At 32.1% G+C, this 18,785-nt stretch overlaps 1 non-coding gene across 1 annotated transcript; it reads right to left on the minus strand.

Annotated features, from left to right (window-relative positions):
• Positions 1-15,909: 15,909 nt before the first annotated feature.
• Positions 15,910-16,016, minus strand: LOC128040192 (small nucleolar RNA R71). Its single transcript, XR_008194850.1, has one exon. It is a non-coding gene; the product is annotated as a small nucleolar RNA R71 (small nucleolar RNA).
• Between the last annotated feature and the right edge of the window lie 2,769 nt (positions 16,017-18,785).

Below are 18,785 nucleotides of genomic sequence, written 5' to 3' on the forward strand. Positions count from 1 at the left end.
ATGATTGACTTATGATTTGAAATTAATTGATCTAACATGATTTCTGGAAATTTTAAAATTGTTTTTATGATATTTTAAAATAATCATGTTTTATGTAATAAAATAGCTAACTTGCCTCTATAGTTTACAATATTTTCCAATATAAAGTTTTTATGCTAAAATAGTAAATTTTTTTATGTTTATTTGATTTGCGAAAGTTATGTAAGTTTACTTTTAATCTTAAGGTATAGTGCATTAACATGATATATATGGTGATTATATAATTGGTTTTATGTTAAGTTGGAATGAATGTATATTATTTAAATAAATTTTCTTAAATTATTTCAATTATTTAAATTTGTTATGAATATATTATTAAGCGGATGTCTATCAAAATCAAGATAAGTTTTGATGTACTTAAAACTCTAATAGTAATTAGAAATAGATCTCTACTTCATTTATATTTCTTATGCCTATAAATAAAGATCTTGGAGAAGCTTTATAAATATTCTGATTGATCAATAAAATACACTTTCTCTTTTGCTCTCCCATTTTCTTTGTTCTTTACTCTCTATCTATTTATTTTATAACATGTCACGATTCTCTTTTATTTTAAAATACGGTCACTCCAAATCTACTGCTCAAGTTGTTGTCGATTGCCTTCTAGAGCTATTGCAATTTTAGTCTTCAATTGAAGCTTGTGCACTATGGATAATCATTATCCAAAGAAATTTATATAATCCTTACATGGGTGATGACAATGATGTTAAAGATCTTCATGTATATTTTAGTATGATTTATTTTATTATATTATGTTTATTATAATTGGAGACTAATCATGACAATATGAATATATAGATTCTAATTTGAGATCCATGCATGTTTGTGATTGTGATTATGAAATAAAGAATCTACTAGGACGTTTATAAGTTTATTCTAGTAAATCTTTGCATTCCCTGAAGTGAACGCAAGCATAAAAGAAAATAAAAACGAACATTATTCCAATATTTGGTAGTACAAAATTAGTCGAAAGCTCTAGAAGAGCTAATATATTAATATCTTGTGATGGTTAATCCGTTGGTCTTAAAAGATATTCATTATAATGGATATCATATTGAGATTGTGAATGAGGAAAGAGTTGTATTTCATATGAATCAAGAGAGGATTGAGTTATTGATTACTTGTGTTATTAAATTGAATTGACTGTGGCTATCTTTGTGACCTTTTGTCATCATCCCCATTAAGGGGTTGAAAGTAATATATTTGATTGTAAAGATCTACTTATGAGTAATAGAATATAATAATTCTATCTAAATCTCGTTATAGTTAAATGCACCGAAGTTGCAAGTTTTTTTTAAATTGTGAGCATAACTCTACAATATTCGAATAATTTCTCTATTAAAATTACGTGGAAAAATATTCTTGATGAGAACTTGCAAGAGAGAAAACTTATGTATGAAAAGTCATTAGTTATGTACTTATTGTATATGTGGAAAATAAGACCCACTCTCAAAGTTTGTTATAATAAATTTTATAATCATTTTTTATATTTGAAGAGTTTGACATATTCCATGAAGCGGATATTGCATATAATTAGTTGGAAATTATATTTATTTTGTTGACTTAGTGGCATTATAAACTTCACATTGATTTAGACATTTTGAATAGTAAATGTCACAATAATGCTTATATATGTATACAAAGTAAAAGGAATGATAGTAAGATTATCAAATTGTCACAATTTATATTGACATTATTAGTACAATTGAAAAGCATGTTAAAGTAAATCAGAAGTTTATTGATACAAATGCATTTACTACTTGGCGTGACCAGTTAGACCATCCTGGATCATATATAATGCGAAAATTAATTGAGAAGTCATTAATGAACCAGAAGATTCTTTAATTTAAAGAATTCTCATTTGTTGTTTGTTCTCAATGAAAATTGATTCTTAAAAAATCACTAGCTAAAGTTGAGATTTAATGTCTTGCATTTCTGAAATGAATATGGGTCAATTCATCCACCATGTGGATGATTTTGATATTATATGATTTTGGTAGATTCATCTTGTAACGCCCCAAAATTTCTAATTTTGTTATTGTAAAAATATTACACAAATATCTGTTAGCTTTAGTGGTTATGTGTTCTGGGAGTGTTTGGGAGGTCCTAAGTTCAAGCCTTTGCTTGGGCAAATTTTAGTATTTTGAATGAATTAGGCCTTACTCTTGTTCAGTAGGCTTTTATTTGATTGTTGGGTAAATTACATCAGAATGGGCTTGCTGGGCTGATGGTTAAATGGTGTGTTATTATGGTGGAGGTCTTGTGTTTGAATTCCTATGCAAGTAAGGGTATTATTTTTTATTTTTTACTCAGATTTCGAGATAGAGTTGTCGAATAGGGGGATTCTGAGTAGTGGATGTGTAGTGGGAATTAGGGGAGAAGATTAAGGGATTTTGGGGGTTATTGGGATTTTATTTTATCTTTTTCCCATAACCAAATTTTGACTCTCTTTTCCAAAAAAATTCTGTCGTCTATCCTTCTCCCTCTCCTCTTGCCAAAATCCTTTGAGTTTTTCCATCTTTCTCTTCTTTTTGATTTTTTCATAATCCATTTATTTTCCTTCATTTTTGCATGCGGTTAGTGCTCGCTTAGTTTCGGTAAATGTTTCTTTTCGTTTCTGTCATGAATCTCTTAGCGATTGAAGTGGTAACGTTTTTCTCTATGATTTGGGCGTAGGGGGAGGCTCGGACTGGTGAATTCAATATTCTAGTCTTAAAAATAGTTAAACGGAGGGTTATCGTTGGTGGTAAGTTGGGTTTCTGTTTGTTCTTGGTTGTCAATTCACTTGTAAATCTATTAAATTGATGTTGAGCATCTTGATTATAGACTTTGGAGTGCTCGAAGACTGTTTTAGCATCAAACAAAACTAGTTGTGTACCCGAAACGCAAAAAAAAGGGATTCGGCGAAAAGCCGAAATTGCTTGCTATTTGGATAGCAGCAGTAGGCTAACTTTGAAAAATCACCATAAATTGTGGAAATAGAATTAGAGGATGAACAAAATATGGAATTAAATCTTTTTGAGTCTAGTTTCTCATAGAAGACATGGTGTAAGTAATGGAATTATAAATCGTGATATATAATAAACTTTGTAAGACAAGGTAAGAATGAATTCGGGTTCCCTTGTTCTGACTTTGGAAAAGAATAAAAAAATTGGAGAAAAATAGTTAAGGGTTAAAATTTACATGTTTAAATTATTAATGAGGCTATTTTCAATAGAAACAAATGGAAACTTCATCCAAATTTTGTACCAAAAGATAATTAATTTTTAGCAAAGAAGGGTCGAAGCTGTCAAATAGCAAAACAGAGGTAAGTTTGAAGATTTTACTGTACATATGGGATGAACCAAAAAATTTGAAAATTTTATGGTAAAAAGGTATTTGAGTCTAGTTTCAAAGACATCAGGCGAATTTTAATTCGGAATTCTGTAGCTCAAGATATAAATAATTGAGTAATAGTGACTCAAGTAGACAACTTTGAAGGAACACATAAGTAAATAGTGAAAACATATATGAATATTTAGCTAGCACGGGTTACATTAAAAATGGATCACGCGGCCAAGGCCAATTTGGGCCGAGTGGGCCACATGGGCTTGTGAGCCCATTTTTTTGAAAAGTTCTGTAAGGTTGCACGGGTCGCCCAAGTCTACTGTGGACCTACTGTAGGGTCGGTAAGCTTTACTTAGACCCCTATATGTGTGATCTATCTGTCTGGTTTCTATACTGAGCATGGGTTATGATATCTGAATGTATGTAATATTAATTGCATAATGGCATGACATATTTTGTATGTTGCATTGCATCGGGGTGGGTTGATGATATTTGGAGGAAGTGTCTGAAAGGCTATTAAGCCTGTTATCTGGCAGCTCAGCTGCAACCTTCTGATTATATGCTGCATTTCGGTACAGCATAGTGTGTAGGGATGGGTGGACTGATTTAATCCCCACATAGTGTGTAGGGTTGGACAGAGATAGTATGTAGAGGCTGGTGGGTAGGATTTTGATTTACTGTATCTGCATTTTGTATCTGATATAGGCCAAGGCTCTAATGTATTTCTGAGACTGTATCTGAACGGGCTAAGGCCTAAACAGATTCTGTGATGGGCACAGGCCCCATACTGTATCTAACTGTTGATTATCTATATGCATGTTTTCTGTGGGGATTACACATTGAGTTTGCGAAAGCTCATCCTTTCTCTGTTTAATTTGTACAGGTAATCCCCAGACTTGACGGGTCGGTGCAGCGGAGGACTCAACGGTGGCCACACGTAAATTTTAGACTATTTTCTGTTAATGCTAGAATTTATTACTTATTTGGGGTTTTTGATGTATCTTCTGGACTATGGACTGGTTGGCATTAAATTTGAGACTTTATACTGTTTTTTATGGATTTTCTTTACAACTTCAACTTTACAGAACACGATTTTTTTTTCTAAAAAAAACTAAAGTTTTTCGTAAATAGGAACGATTTTCCCTAAATTAATTGGTTACAAAAGCTTCCGCTAAGAGACAAGTTTTAAAGCAAATCAACTAGTTTTTTTTTCGAATTAAATAAAAGCTAACTTACTGTAACGGTATTTTTTAAACTCGACAATCTTGTCTTCAAATCTCTTTCCATGTGACATCGCTAGATCCGGCCATAACGTCTAGGCCGGGTTTGGGGTGTTACACGTCTGCAAAATAATCACGTATGTGTTATCAACTTGCAACCTGTTGTTTGCAAGATTACTTGTTTAAATAATTAATTTTAGATTATGCAATTAAGACAATTCATCTTGCTAATGCTAATGAGTTTATATCTCAGTTTTTTATTGATTGAGTTTGAAAAACTTTTGTAGAAGTTTGTTATTTATATACATAATAGTTTAGATAAATTATTAATTGAATGCCTCTGATTAATATCTAAAACATTACTTATGAGAACAAAACTTCCTATTTTAACATGAGATTATGTTGATTTATGTGTTGTACGCATCAAGCCAATAAGTTATAAATACTCCCCATTACAATTGATTTTTGGTTAAGAGCTAAATATTTCTCATCTTTGAATTTTTGTATGTGTGTCTATGTTCCAATTGCTCTACCACATATATGTTCCAATTGCTCCACCACAATAAAAGATGAGTGAATACTCAAAAAAGTTGGGAATATATATTAATTATGAGACTCCTTGTATTATTATATGTTTTAAATGTATTGGAGATTCAATTATGACATGATTTGTGATTACTATTTTGATTCGATAATTATCCCAACATTAAGGGGAGAGAAATAATAACTTGTAATGAGTTAGGAGGGAGAGTAATTTGAACTAGAAGTTCAACAAGGATAACTCATTACAAGTTTCAAATATGAAAATTCTCATAAAAGAAAATAATTCTTCTATATGGTTATACAGTAGAGGCGGGTGCTCCAAAAGAGACCTAAGACATAGCTAAAACTCCAGAAGAGATTTAGGTACCTGAAACTGAAGATTAAAATAGTGAAAATAAAAAAATCTCGATACATTATGTCAATTCGAGAAAATTTGGAATAGATAATAATAGTGGTCAACAATAGTTTTACATGCAATATTATTGTTGAAATAATGAAATAAAAGGAGGACCTTGAATAAATCTATTGAGAAATATAGATATGAAATATATTGTTCAAAATAGAAAGACGCAACTCAAGTACAATTAAATTCGTGGAGTTTTTGGATCAGTAGTCCAAATATCTAAAGATATAAAGCCAATGAGGGTACAAATGAAGTAGTTTTACAAAAGCGGAATAAAATTTGACATTTTGCTAAGTTCTAACATTGGTTATGAAAATATATAATATTCTTTTGTGGTGGATACAATAACCTTTAGATATATTATTAAACGATTGTTCATAAAATATTTAATTTATCTAATGGTTGTTGTTACAACCTTTATGAATCACTATATAGTAAAGTTTATATTAAAATCCTTGAAGGATTTAGAATGCGAAGCATATTGAAATTATTGGAAAATTGTTCATTTATATGAATTGAAATAATTGATTATATGTGATAAATTTGACTTAGTCAATGGTAGTTGAAAGAGGATTATAAAATGATCCAAAATACTTATATGTATTTTTATAGAGGGATCATGATTAAAGTTTGTTATGATTATTGTTGAAACTCCTGAAGAGATCAAAATATATTTCCCCCAAATTTTCCCTTACTTACGACTTTCAAAAGAATGGTGATATAAATGCTTAGCAAATATATTAAAATGGTCATTTGAAATGCTAGTGTTCAAGATTGAATACATAAAATATGAGATATTAAGTGATGTTTTCATGAGGGGGAGTAAATATGCGCTGTATTCTTTTTCCCTTAACTGAGGTTTTGTCCCATTGAGTTTTCTTGGTAAGGTTTTTAATGAGACAACATATTATGCGTATTATAAATATGTGTACTTTTTTTCATTCAATAGGAATTTTTTTCTCACAGGGTTTTTATCTTAGTAAGGTTTTAACGAGACACATTATCTACAAAAGACATCCAAGGGGGAGTGTTATGAATATTAAGTGGATGACCATCAAGATCAAGATAAGTTTTGATGTATTTAAAACTCTAATAGTAATTAGAAGTAGATCTCTACTTCATTTAAACTTCTTATGCCTATAAATAGAGACTTTAGAAAAGTTTTCTAAATATTCCGACTGATCAATAAAATACGCTCTCTCTTTTGCTCTCCCATTTTCTTTGTTCTTTACTCACTGTCTATTTATTTTATAACAAAATTGATACTTTTAGATGGGAATCTATATATTTATATGTTAATGTTAATTAAAAACTTCTAATTTAGTATGTTTCATTTATGGTTGTAATTCAAAATCATTAAACGGTAAATGTGGCAATTTTAATCCCCTACACCATGTTTGGTTGGGGGGAATGGAATAACATTCCCCCCTTATTCATTGAATAGTAAACTATTCATTTATTTAGTTGAACGTAATACTCATTTAATGGAATGCTCATTACTTCCTTATTACTTGCGTTCCCATAATAGCTATTGTTTGGTATTACCAAAGAATGGTTATTCCATGCAACCTTAAATAATAAAACAAAATTAATTTCAGATTAGTCTTTTAAAATTTGGACTCATAAAATATAAAAATAAAATATTTGAAATATTTTAATATAAAATATTTTATTTCAAAATATAATTTAAAATAAAATATTTTAATATAATTCAATATAAAAATAAAAATATTTTAATATAATTTAAAATAAAATATTTTAATATAATTAATTACATTGAAAATGTTATTAAATTGCATATTATTTTTATTAAATTATATTTAATAATAATTCTATTAAAATTTAATAACAATAACAATAATCATCGCCTAAAAAAATCTACTAAGGGTACTATGACCATTTCAGTTTTTTTCCTTATGCTATTACAACATCTATTTCATTCAAAGAAACATAAGAATACTAAATTTTATTCTATTCCATTCAATTAAACAATTGAATTACTAATTACGGTTTTATTCCATTATAGCCCTATTCAATTTCAGATGTTATAGTGGCATTTTGTTCACCATTGTAGGATTTGATTCAAGTAGTTAAAATATTTAATTAATTATGTAATTAGTTTCATAACATATTATTATAAGGAAGATTATTTAGGGTTTTATTATTATCATATTTTGGCTTAAAAGTATAAAATTTGCGGAACTTGATTAGGTAAAATTTTATTAATTAAGTTACATTTTTAAATTAAATTTAACTTCACTTTATAGGTTTTAAGAATTTCTTCATATTTGTGTTGTTCTTCCAATAGGTTCTTAGATATCGTTAAATGTTGTTAATATTGCTTGTTATGAAATTAATTTTCTTTGCTAATATCACCTTTACTATTGTAAATGTTTTTAGTCAAATAGTGTAAACAAAACAATTAATTCAATGTAAATTATATTAACATTAAAATTATAAACAAGACAATTTTGAACTTGTTACAGTCACACATTTTGTTATATGAAATAAATTAAATGTTCATGTATTCTATTCATCCTTGTATCAAGAAACAAATATGGAAGGATACGTAGAAAATTTGAATAGTCCAGAGCAAAACATACTCAACCTTTCTGGATTATTGTATTTTGATGTGAATAATCACCATGTTCAAATACTCCCATTCAGCCGGGTTTTAGTTATTATTTCTTTTTTTTTTTTTCTAGAGGAGCTGCGTTTTTCTTCTAACTACGGAAATTTCCTGCAAAAGAAAAATATATATTAGTAGTCTGGTTTGACTTCCATAATAATTTAATTAACCGGACAATTTTTATGTCTGAATAAAATACAAAGCATAACAACATAAGTACCTTTGATTTTGTATTCCATGATTTTGTTGTTTTGGGTTGTTTATTTCCATATCTGCATTGCATTCTTGCTGCAAAAACTTAGTGTTTATATTAAAGATTACTAAATTCAATAAATTAAATTAATAAAAAATGGTAAGGATTAAATTGAAGACCAGAATAATAGGTTGAAAGTTTTTGCAGTTTCAATGGTATAGGTGCTTTGAAACTGCTTTGTATTTCTAACGAAAAATTTGGATTTCCTGCAAGGAATACAACATATTTATAGGTAGCAATAGGGAAAACCAATAACACTAAATGTTTTCTTATTAATCACAATATTTGTTGTCATATAAGTTGATTTCTTTTATACTTTTATATGTGATTGTATTTCATAATTTGATGTTATTATTTATTGCCATTTAAGGTGATTTCTCATTTTACGTGATTTAATTTTCATGTTTATTCAATCTGACATTATTAATGGGTATAATTCAATTAAATTTCTTAATTTACTAATTTCTTTATTTATCAAAATTTTATTGGTGACACATTGCATGCTTAGAACACATCAAGAATTAAAAGTTTCCAAATTTACCTCCTAACCTTGCTATACTATATATATTAGATAAGGGTCAAGGTGAAGAGGATCTACTTTGCAAAATAGCGGAGGTACTCCAAACAGTAGTGGGAGCTACCCCGCGAGCTGCACCAGTAGCTACAGCTCAGGGAGGCCTGACAAAAGAATTATGAAAGTACGAAATAATCAAAATCAAGGGGTTGAAAGGAGTCGGTCCCTCCTTAGTCGAAATTTGGGTAGAATCAACCGAATGGGTCCTACAATTATTGGAATGTTCATTGGCGAGTCACCCGACATGTACCGACTGATCAAGTTTCTTGGATGTTCTTCCAGTCCGAGTTTCAAAGGAAATACGTCGGCAAATTGTTTCTTAAAGAAGAAAAAAAGTAAGAATTCATTATGCTAAAACAAGGTAATATGCTAGTTGTTGATTATGAGCGAGAATTCTTGCGACTCAGTAGGTACGCCCTCGAGTTAGTGGCAACAGAGGAAGAAAGTTGCAAGCAATTCCTTCAGGGATTGAGAGATGAGCTTCGGGTTTAGCTAGTCTCGTATAAGCTTAAAGAATTTACCAGTCTAGCTAAACGAGAGAAGATGGTTGAGCAAGCCATGGACCTGATGAGTAACTCGAGCCTCCTCAAGTATTCGAAAAGAGAGTCGAGACTACTAGTTCGTAACCCTTGCCTAAGCGAGCTAAAGAGTCTCGAGGTTCTTGAAGTTCAACTCCAATGAATGTAAGGTCAGAGAAAAATCGAGTCAGGCAACCATCAATTTTAGTGAGCAGTACTGGGGGGCCAATGAGAGATGCCAATCTTCCAAATTGTGAACATTGAAGAAGGAAGCACAGAGGTGAATGCTGGAAAAAGACCGGGACATTAATTCTGGAATGATTACCCAGACAAAAAGGGGAAAAGTATGAAACTCTTTATTATAGAAATTTTCTTAGTGGAATATTCGATAGACCACTGGGTCATTGATTTTGGAGACACTAACTATGTGTGTGTTTTTCTATAAGGGTTCGAGGAGTGAGGTAAGTTTGACAGCTGAAGCAGTGGGAGATGTACATCTTTATTTTGAGAAATTTAGGAAGATGATTTTGAAAGACGTTTTCTATGTACCTTGTTTCAAAATAAATTTAATTTCTATAGCATGTTTACTTAAAGATGGCTTTATCGTGACTTTTAATAATAGTAATACAATTTTATAGAAATCATACTTTTCTTCGTAATGGATGGATGTCAAATAATCTCTATTTTGTCAAACCAATGATGTACACACTGCTTGAAACTAAATTAACGAATAAAAGACTTAAGACTTCTCACTTTAACGAGGTGTACCTTGGGCATTTGAGACTTGGTCATATTAATTAAGAAAGAATAACTAGACTTGTGAAAGATGGCACCTTAAGTGAACTTAAGGAAACTGATCTTCCACAATGTGAATCTTGCTTAGAAGGTATGATGACTAAGCGATCTTTTAATGCAAAATGATTAAGGGCCGTGAAACCCTTAAAACTTGTGCACACATATGTTTATAGCCCCATGAACGTTAGTGTGTGAGGTGGTTATGATTATTTTGTAACTTTTATAGATGATTATTCCAGATATGGGTATGTCTACCTAATACAGTACAAAAGTGAAACCTTTGACAAATTTAAAGAGTTTCGTGCGGAAGTGAAGAAACAACTAGGTTTACCTACAAAGACACTTTAGGCTAATCAAGGAGGGGAATACTTATCGTATTGGATGAGTTCTTAGGTTACCTTGTCGAGAATGGGATATTATCCAAATTAACCACACCAGGAACTCCACAATTGAAGGGTGTGGTAGAGAGAAGGAATTAAACCTTGTTAGACATGGTTTGATCGATGTTAAGTTATTTGTAACTTCCAGTCTCCTGTTAGGGATATGATTTACAAAAGACTTGCTACATTTTGAATGATGTACCAACTAAGGCTACACCCAAAACTTTATACATATTGTGGCACGACAGGAAGCCAACCTTAAGGCATTTTAAGATGTGAGGAAGTTGGATTCATGGACAAAATTGTGCATGTTTGTGGGATATCCTAAAGGAACAAAGGGTGGTTTGTTTTATAACCCAAATAAGCAAACAATTATAGCATCAAATCATGCTACATTCCTTGAGGAAATTTACATGAATGACTTTAAACCTCGTAGTAAAGAACTAATTAGAGGGCTTTTAGGAAATACACAACCCTACAGTGAGGATTTTGGACCCAACTCCTAATAGTAGACCTACAAACAATCAATAGCTTAGGGAGATTTGTCGTAGTGGGAGGGTCTCTCGTTGGCTTGAGTTATTCCATTCTAGCGAAAGTTCTTTAAACACTGATTTTACCAAATAGGAAGATAATGAACCACTCATATTTGACGAAATGATGTCGAGTGTTGATTCCAACCTCTAGGAAATATCTATGAAAGCTAAGATGGACTTTATGAAAACCAACTCAGTTTGGGAACTTGTAGACTTACTAAAAGAGATAAAACCCATCGAGTGTAAGTGGATTTACAAAAGAACAAAAGAAATGCAGATGAAAAAGTGGAAACTTACAAGGTAAGACTTGTACCAAAAGGATATACTCAGAAAGAGGTATCTATAATGAAGAAACTGTAAGGCCCCGAAAATAGGTCTAGTAGTTTCAAGTAAGTTTATCGGGTTTCGAGTGAAAATTAGGAATTAATCGTGTTAATTAGCGATTTATATTCTTAATTAGTTAGCTTAATTTCATTTAAAAATCAGTAAATAATATTCCAGAAAATAAGAATATTTTTAGAAAATTTAATTTTATGGTTTTAAATAATTTTTGGGTAAAAATAAATATTTTGGGTTAAATTGGAATTTAAAAATAATTTAAAATGGGGATTTAATTGGGTGATTTAAAATATTAATTAAATGAGACTAATTTGACAAACAAGGGAAATGTGTAAGAGATTTTATAGCAAATATACCATATTTTCGAAATTTTGGAGGGAAAGGAGAAAATTGTAAAACAAGGTAAAAAGGGGAGTGGCATGATGGCAAATTCCCCAAAATTTGAAAATTAGGTGGGGTTTTCAGTTTTAAAAACTCTGCAACTACCTCACTTTTCACTCATTTTTTCACCTGAATAAGAGCTGTTTCTCTCTTTTTTGTGCTTGTTTTCATAAACCAAATATCAGAGAATAGATCTAGACCTTTTCTCTCCCAAAATTCTCTCTAAAATCTCTCGAAATAATTTTCAAAGTTGGGCAAAAAGTCATCCGACTTTCTTCAAGCATTTTGATTCAAACTTCCAAATCAATTATTTGAATTCAATTGAAGGTAATCCTCATCTCTAAACTTGCTTTTAATCATTATTTGTTAATTAAAGTGATTACAATGGATTTTCAACTTTAATTTCTTCTTTCTTGAACTTGAGGATCAACAATGGTGGATCTTTAATTTTGAGTTGGAATCCAAATATTAATGGATTTCTAAGCTCAAAATAGGTCTAAGAGATTTTTAATCTTAAACCAAAAGATCAACCACGTTTTATGAATCAATTTTGATAAATTCGAATTTGATCAAGAACATGGATGATTTTTCTGGAAATTATGAAACGAATTAAATGATGAAATTAACACTTAGAATACATGTTATTGGACTAGGAATGAAGGTTAGAAGTGGTTTGAGGTGCTGAAAAGGGAGTTTAGTTGAGGAATTCCATATTTCGGCTTAGTTGTGCAACATTAGTAAGGTAGTTTAGAGTAATGATTTAGATTCGTATACTTTATCAGATTTCATATTTCTTATTACTATTGTTAGTTTGTAGTGCATAATTTCTCTGTTAAAGCTCCACATCAAGAGGAGTAATGTGCTAATCAGAATTGAAGCTCAAACTTGCTTGTTCGAACATATTTTTGCTTAAAGAGCTAAGTATGGAGGTGAGTGATATTAAGGGAAATTTGGTAAATTGGCTCAATTATGTGTTAAATTAAATGTTTAATTGGTGTTATTAATGACTTAATTCCATATTGGATGGTTGGATTTACAAAAATAGGTTTTATTTTATAAAAGAACAAAATGGAAATTGGTTTGGTAAGTTGTGTATTATTCTTTTAGCATGATTAAATTTTATGGAATAAATTGATATTTGGAGCATGAATTGCTAATTTATTGAACATTTGATAAAGGTGTTCTAATTGGTATATGAATATTGGGAAAATGATATTTTTTACGCTTAATTTTATTGATGTTAAAATTGCTTAGAAATATGCTTTTACTTTCATTTTAACATTCTAAATTAAGTGATTAAACAACATGTTTTATGCCTTGTATTTATGATTATATTGGCAACATTGCATGGTGAATCTATTGGATATAGCTGGCATGCTATAGGATTTTTGAGTACTCACCATTATTTGTGATATTGTGAGCATATGACTCTTGGTGGACTGATTTGTTTTGAGTAGACAAGGGAGTGTTTAGCTCGAGTCTCCACTCATTGGGTTATTTAAGGAGTTATAAGGGAGCGTGTGGCTTCAGCCTGCTTAATTTAAAGGATTGTATTTGATTTGTGAGAGTTCAAAGATCCGTTTATCCAATGTGTGATCATTGGAATGTGATGTTATGGTGAAATGTGATGTTATGCTTAATTTCATGTGATGTTATGGTGAAATGTTAACATGTGACTGGAAATGCAATGCTTAATTGCTTTGTTTTATGTATGATTGGGTGCAAATTACTTGATGTTTTTAGTATCATTCACTGAGCTTTTTAAGCTCACACTCTGGGCGTAAGGAGTCGAGAAGCGAGTGCAAGGGCGATCCAAGAATTAGGCTCGATATTGGCTTAAGAAATTTACTTAGAGACTACATAGGGGCATTGTGATGCTTTTGGGACTAGTGTTATTTTACTTGTAATGGACATTGAACATTAAATTTTGGACTTTAATTTTTGTGATTTTATAATTGCTTTAATACATGATTTTATGTCTAACTGATGTTTGATTTAGTGTATGTTGATGAGTGTTCTGGTAAGCTATAAAAGTAACATATTTTAATCTCATTCTTAATGCATTTTTGGATGATTAATTATGCAAATTAGTGAATTTGATGCTTTTAATCCTTTAAATTCATGTTTCTATATTCAGGAGAGCATTTAGGAGCGAAAAATGAGCCAAAATCAGACAACAAGAGTTGTTTTTAGGATCTACACGGCCTGGGCATTTCCACACGGGCTGGCCACATGCCCATGTGCCAGCCTGTGTCGATTTCGCACCCTGCTTCCCAAATACATAGAAAATCCAACTTTTAGGCTTTCTGAGCATTCTAAAGTATATAAATACCAATTAGAAGAAAACCTAAGGGAGCAATTAGAGAAGATTGAAGAAAACACTCGAAGCACGCCATCGGAATCAACTCAGAAGCGAATCTCCCTCAAGATCGAAGGTCTCAATTTAATTTCTTTTGAAGTTTTATTGAGTTTCTTTATGTCTTGTGGTTATCCTAACTTTAAGATGTTTCTATTCAGGATTATGAACTAAATTCCCTAAATACCTAGGGAGGATGAATCTTATTATTTGATTTCTGATTTACATGATAAATACTTGACTCTTGTTCTCAATTTTGTATGCTTATTTCTTGTTTTAATATTTCCGCGATATCAATTCATGTTTAATGTACTTATTTCAGTAAAGCAAAAGTCCCTATTTAAGAGAAGATCTAGCATAATCGAGTGAAGTTGAATGCAATCCTAGAAATAGGATGACATAAATCTATCGAATTAGAGTCAAATCTAATAGAGGAATCCATAGATCAAGTTAATGCGACAATAGGGGTTTTAATTAGAAAAAGATTTCAATTAATCAACCTAGAGTCAGTTGTTCTTACTCTCGAAAGAGATATTAACATAATTTAAGGATTTCTCCGGATCAACACACAAGTGAATAAATTGTTTAATTCAGATTCATAATAATAGGTGAAGTCTAGGTGGATTCTTTCCTAGGTATTGTCTATCTCATTGGTTATCTTCGATTATTTTCCCATTTCATTCTATGTTGTGTTCTTAGATAAATTAGTTTAGTAATTCTAGATTAAAACACATCACCCCAATATGCCAACTAAATAATAGAAAAACGGTAATTACTGGTACTTTTAGTTCTCGTGGATACGATATTCCCTACTCACCATAACTATACTATTGTTTGATAGGTGCGTTTGCCTTAGTCATATTTATAGTTAGTTTAGTGACCATCAAGTTTTTGACGCCATTTCCGTGGATTAAAATATTAGGAATACTCGATTTTTATTAACTTAACCATTTTTATTTTTATTTTTATTATAATTTTTGTTTTTAGTTTAATTTTTATTTTCTAATATTTCTTTTATTTGCTTCTGGCAGGTTTCTTTAGTTTATGACTAGAAGAAACCCGTCGGGACCATTATTATTTGGCAGTGAAATTGAAAGTACAGCTCACAGAAACCGTAGAGAAGCAAGGCAAAGTCGTCAAAATATATAGTAAACGAGCAAAAGGACATTATTATTACTGAGGAGATGGGTTATAATCAGAATAATCAGCTACCTCATACAGTTGCTGCAAATCCTGCAAATCCAGATCCTGTTCCTCGTACTATGTATGATTATGCCAAGCCCACTCTAATTGGGGCTGAATTGAGTATTGTGGGACCCACCATTGCTGCAAATAATTTCGAACTGAAGTTGAACACTATTCAGATATACAACAATTTGTTCAGTTTGATGGTTTGCAAGACGAAGATCCAAATACTCATTTGGCTAATTTTCTGGAAGCCTGTGATACTTTCAAGATAAACAACTTTTTTACGACGCCATTCGCCTACGATTATTCCTTTTCTCATTAAGGAAAAAAGCTAAACAGTGGTTGAATTCTTTACTACGAGATTCCATTACTCATGGGATCAAATGACTGAGAAATTTCTACTGAAGTACTTCCCACTGGCTGAGATATCTAAGTTGAGGAATGATATCTCTTCTTTTGTTTAGATTGATTTAGAGACCCTATATGATGCATCGGAAAGGTATAAAGACTTATTGAGATGGAGCCCTCACCATAGGTTACCTTTATGGTTACAAGTTCAAACTTTCTACAATAGTTTGAATCCCTTAACTAGACAGTTGATCAATGTAGCAGCCGGTGGTACAATTAACAATAAAACACCCGAAGTGGCTTATGAATAAGGAGATGACACTGAATAATTATCAGTGGCAAGTCATGAGGACGAAGTCGATGAAAGTAGTCGGTGTTTTTAACTTAGATGCGGTCACCATGTTATCAAATCAGGTAGAACTTTTAAATAAGAAAATTGATGGCTTATGTGTTTCTATGCAGGTACATCCGGTGATGCAATGCGATACAAATGGAGGTGGAATAAATAATCCATAATATTTACGATCCTAGCACAGAGAACGAACAAATAAATTATATAGGTAATAATTCTAGGCCTCAAAATAACCCTTATAGTAATACCTATAATGTAGGTTGGAGGAATCATCCTAATTTCTCTTGGGGTGGTCAAGGAAATCAAAGAGCAGAACCCCTTCCAAGCATCCAACAACAACCTTACCAGCAAGATAAGAAGCCAAACCTTGAGGAGGCGTTGACGAAGTTTATCTTGGTGTCAGAAACCCGCTTCTAAAACACTGAAGCAGCATTTAAAAATCAACAAGTATCGATTCAAGGGCTTGAGAACCAAATCGGTCAAGTTGCTAAGTTAATTTTAGAACGACCACAAGGTAGTCTGCCTAGCAATACTAAAACTAACTCAATGGAGCAACCTCATGCAATGACTGTGCGAGATGAAGAAGGGTTAGTTGAATCTGAACTAGAACCAATGCAAGAAATTATGATAAGTAATGGTAAGGTCGAGGTAAGACAGAAGGAGTAAAAATCAGTTGGTAAAGAATATAAATCTTGAGTGCTATATCTTAACGTAACAAAGAGAGACCACAAGAACGAACAATTTGGTAAATTTCTTAAACTTCTAAAAAAATTGCATATTAGCTTACTGTTTGTTGAAGCTCTTTCGCAAATGCCCAATTCCATTAAATTTTTAAAGGAGCTTTTGGCGAACAAAAGGAAGTTAGATGATTCGTCGACTATGGAGCTAAATGTAGTTTGCTCGACCATATTGCAAAATAAACTACCTAACAACTTGAAAGATTCAGGGTGTTTTACTATTCCTTGTTTAATTGGTAGTTTGAATATTAATAATGCTTTGGCTGATTTAGGGGCTAGTATTAATGTCATTCCCTATAAAATTTTTAAACAATTAGGTCTTGGGAAACCCAAACAAACTACGATGAGTATTCAATTAGCAGATAGAACAATTAGATTTCCTATGGGTATTATTGAAGATGTTCTTGTAGAAATTGATAAATTCATATTCCCAGTTGATTTTGTTGTTTTAGACATGGATGAGGGTAATGAAGTACCTTTAATTTTAGGTCAACCCTTTTTAACAATTGCTAGAACTATAATTGATGTTGGTACGGGTAAATTAGTACTTCGTGTAGGTGACGAAACGATTACTCTCCAAGCTTGTGATTTTGTTAAGACATCTAATGATCGAGATGATTTTACAAGTTTTGTTAATATGAGTAACCATGTGGCTTAACCTTCTTTGCAGTAAACCCCTCGGAAAAAACGTAATAGAGCCACGTTTCAGTCCATGCGACAAAAATAGAACGACTCATGAAGAACGAATGTTACAAATCAATAAACTGGATGAATGACGAACACATGTCAAGGAGAAGCCCAAAAAACACGAAAAAGAGCCAAAATGACGCCATGATAAGCATGTGGATGGAACAAACCAACTCAAGGTTGGAGACAAGGTACTTGTTGACAAAACGGATCCACGAATTACCACTGCAGAGCTTGATGCAAATGGATCAATTCCCTTGACGATATTGAATGTCTTCCCATATGGTATAGTCGAGGTAACTCATTTTGAATTTGACACATTTAAGGTAAAAAGTACTCGAATCAAACCTTACTTTGATTATAGAATTGATAGCGAGAAAGAAGAGCATCAACTCCGCTAACCACAGTGGACATACGCATAAGGTAAGTCGAGCTTAAACTTTAAATAATTGCTTCTCGGGAGGCAACCTGAGTGTTAACACTGCTAATTCTCTTAATTTTATTTCATGTTATTTCTAATATTAACTAAGTTTCAAAATAAAAAAATGGTTTTGAGCCACACGGCCTTGATACAAGGGCATGTCCCAGGCCGTGTATACTATAAGGGGTTTGACAGTGAGTTACACGTCCTGGCGACATGGCCATGTGACCCACACGGCTTGGACACACGGGTGTGTCCTTGGCTGTGTGGATCCTGGGACTTAATTTTTCTAAAATTTGACTGTTATAGGCCTAAAATGGTCCACACGGCCATGCAACACGACTGTGTGAACCCTAGACCTAATTTTTTATTTTAAATCAAGTCAGAGAGTTACACGGGTAAGAGACGCGATCATGTACAAGACACGGTCGAGCCATACGGGCATGTGGGCTCTCACATGGGCGTGGGAGATGTGAAGTAGATTACACATGGCCTAGACACACAGGCGTATCCGAGGCCGTGTGAAGACTAGGTTGGCATTTTTATTCACACACGGGCTGGTAAAACACCACTGGGGCCTTTACACGACCGTGTCCCCATTTTAACCCCCAAAGCCTAGATTATTATTTTTAGATTCATCTTCTTCCTCTCTCACAACCAAACTTTAGTCGCCGCTCCTTAACACCGCAACACCACCGACTGCCGTTCACTTCACGATCTCTGGCCATCATCACACCCTCACCTTACTCGGCCTTCCCCCTA

This window comes from Gossypium raimondii, chromosome 3 (assembly GCF_025698545.1).
Source record: "Gossypium raimondii isolate GPD5lz chromosome 3, ASM2569854v1, whole genome shotgun sequence".
Taxonomy (NCBI): domain Eukaryota; kingdom Viridiplantae; phylum Streptophyta; class Magnoliopsida; order Malvales; family Malvaceae; genus Gossypium; species Gossypium raimondii.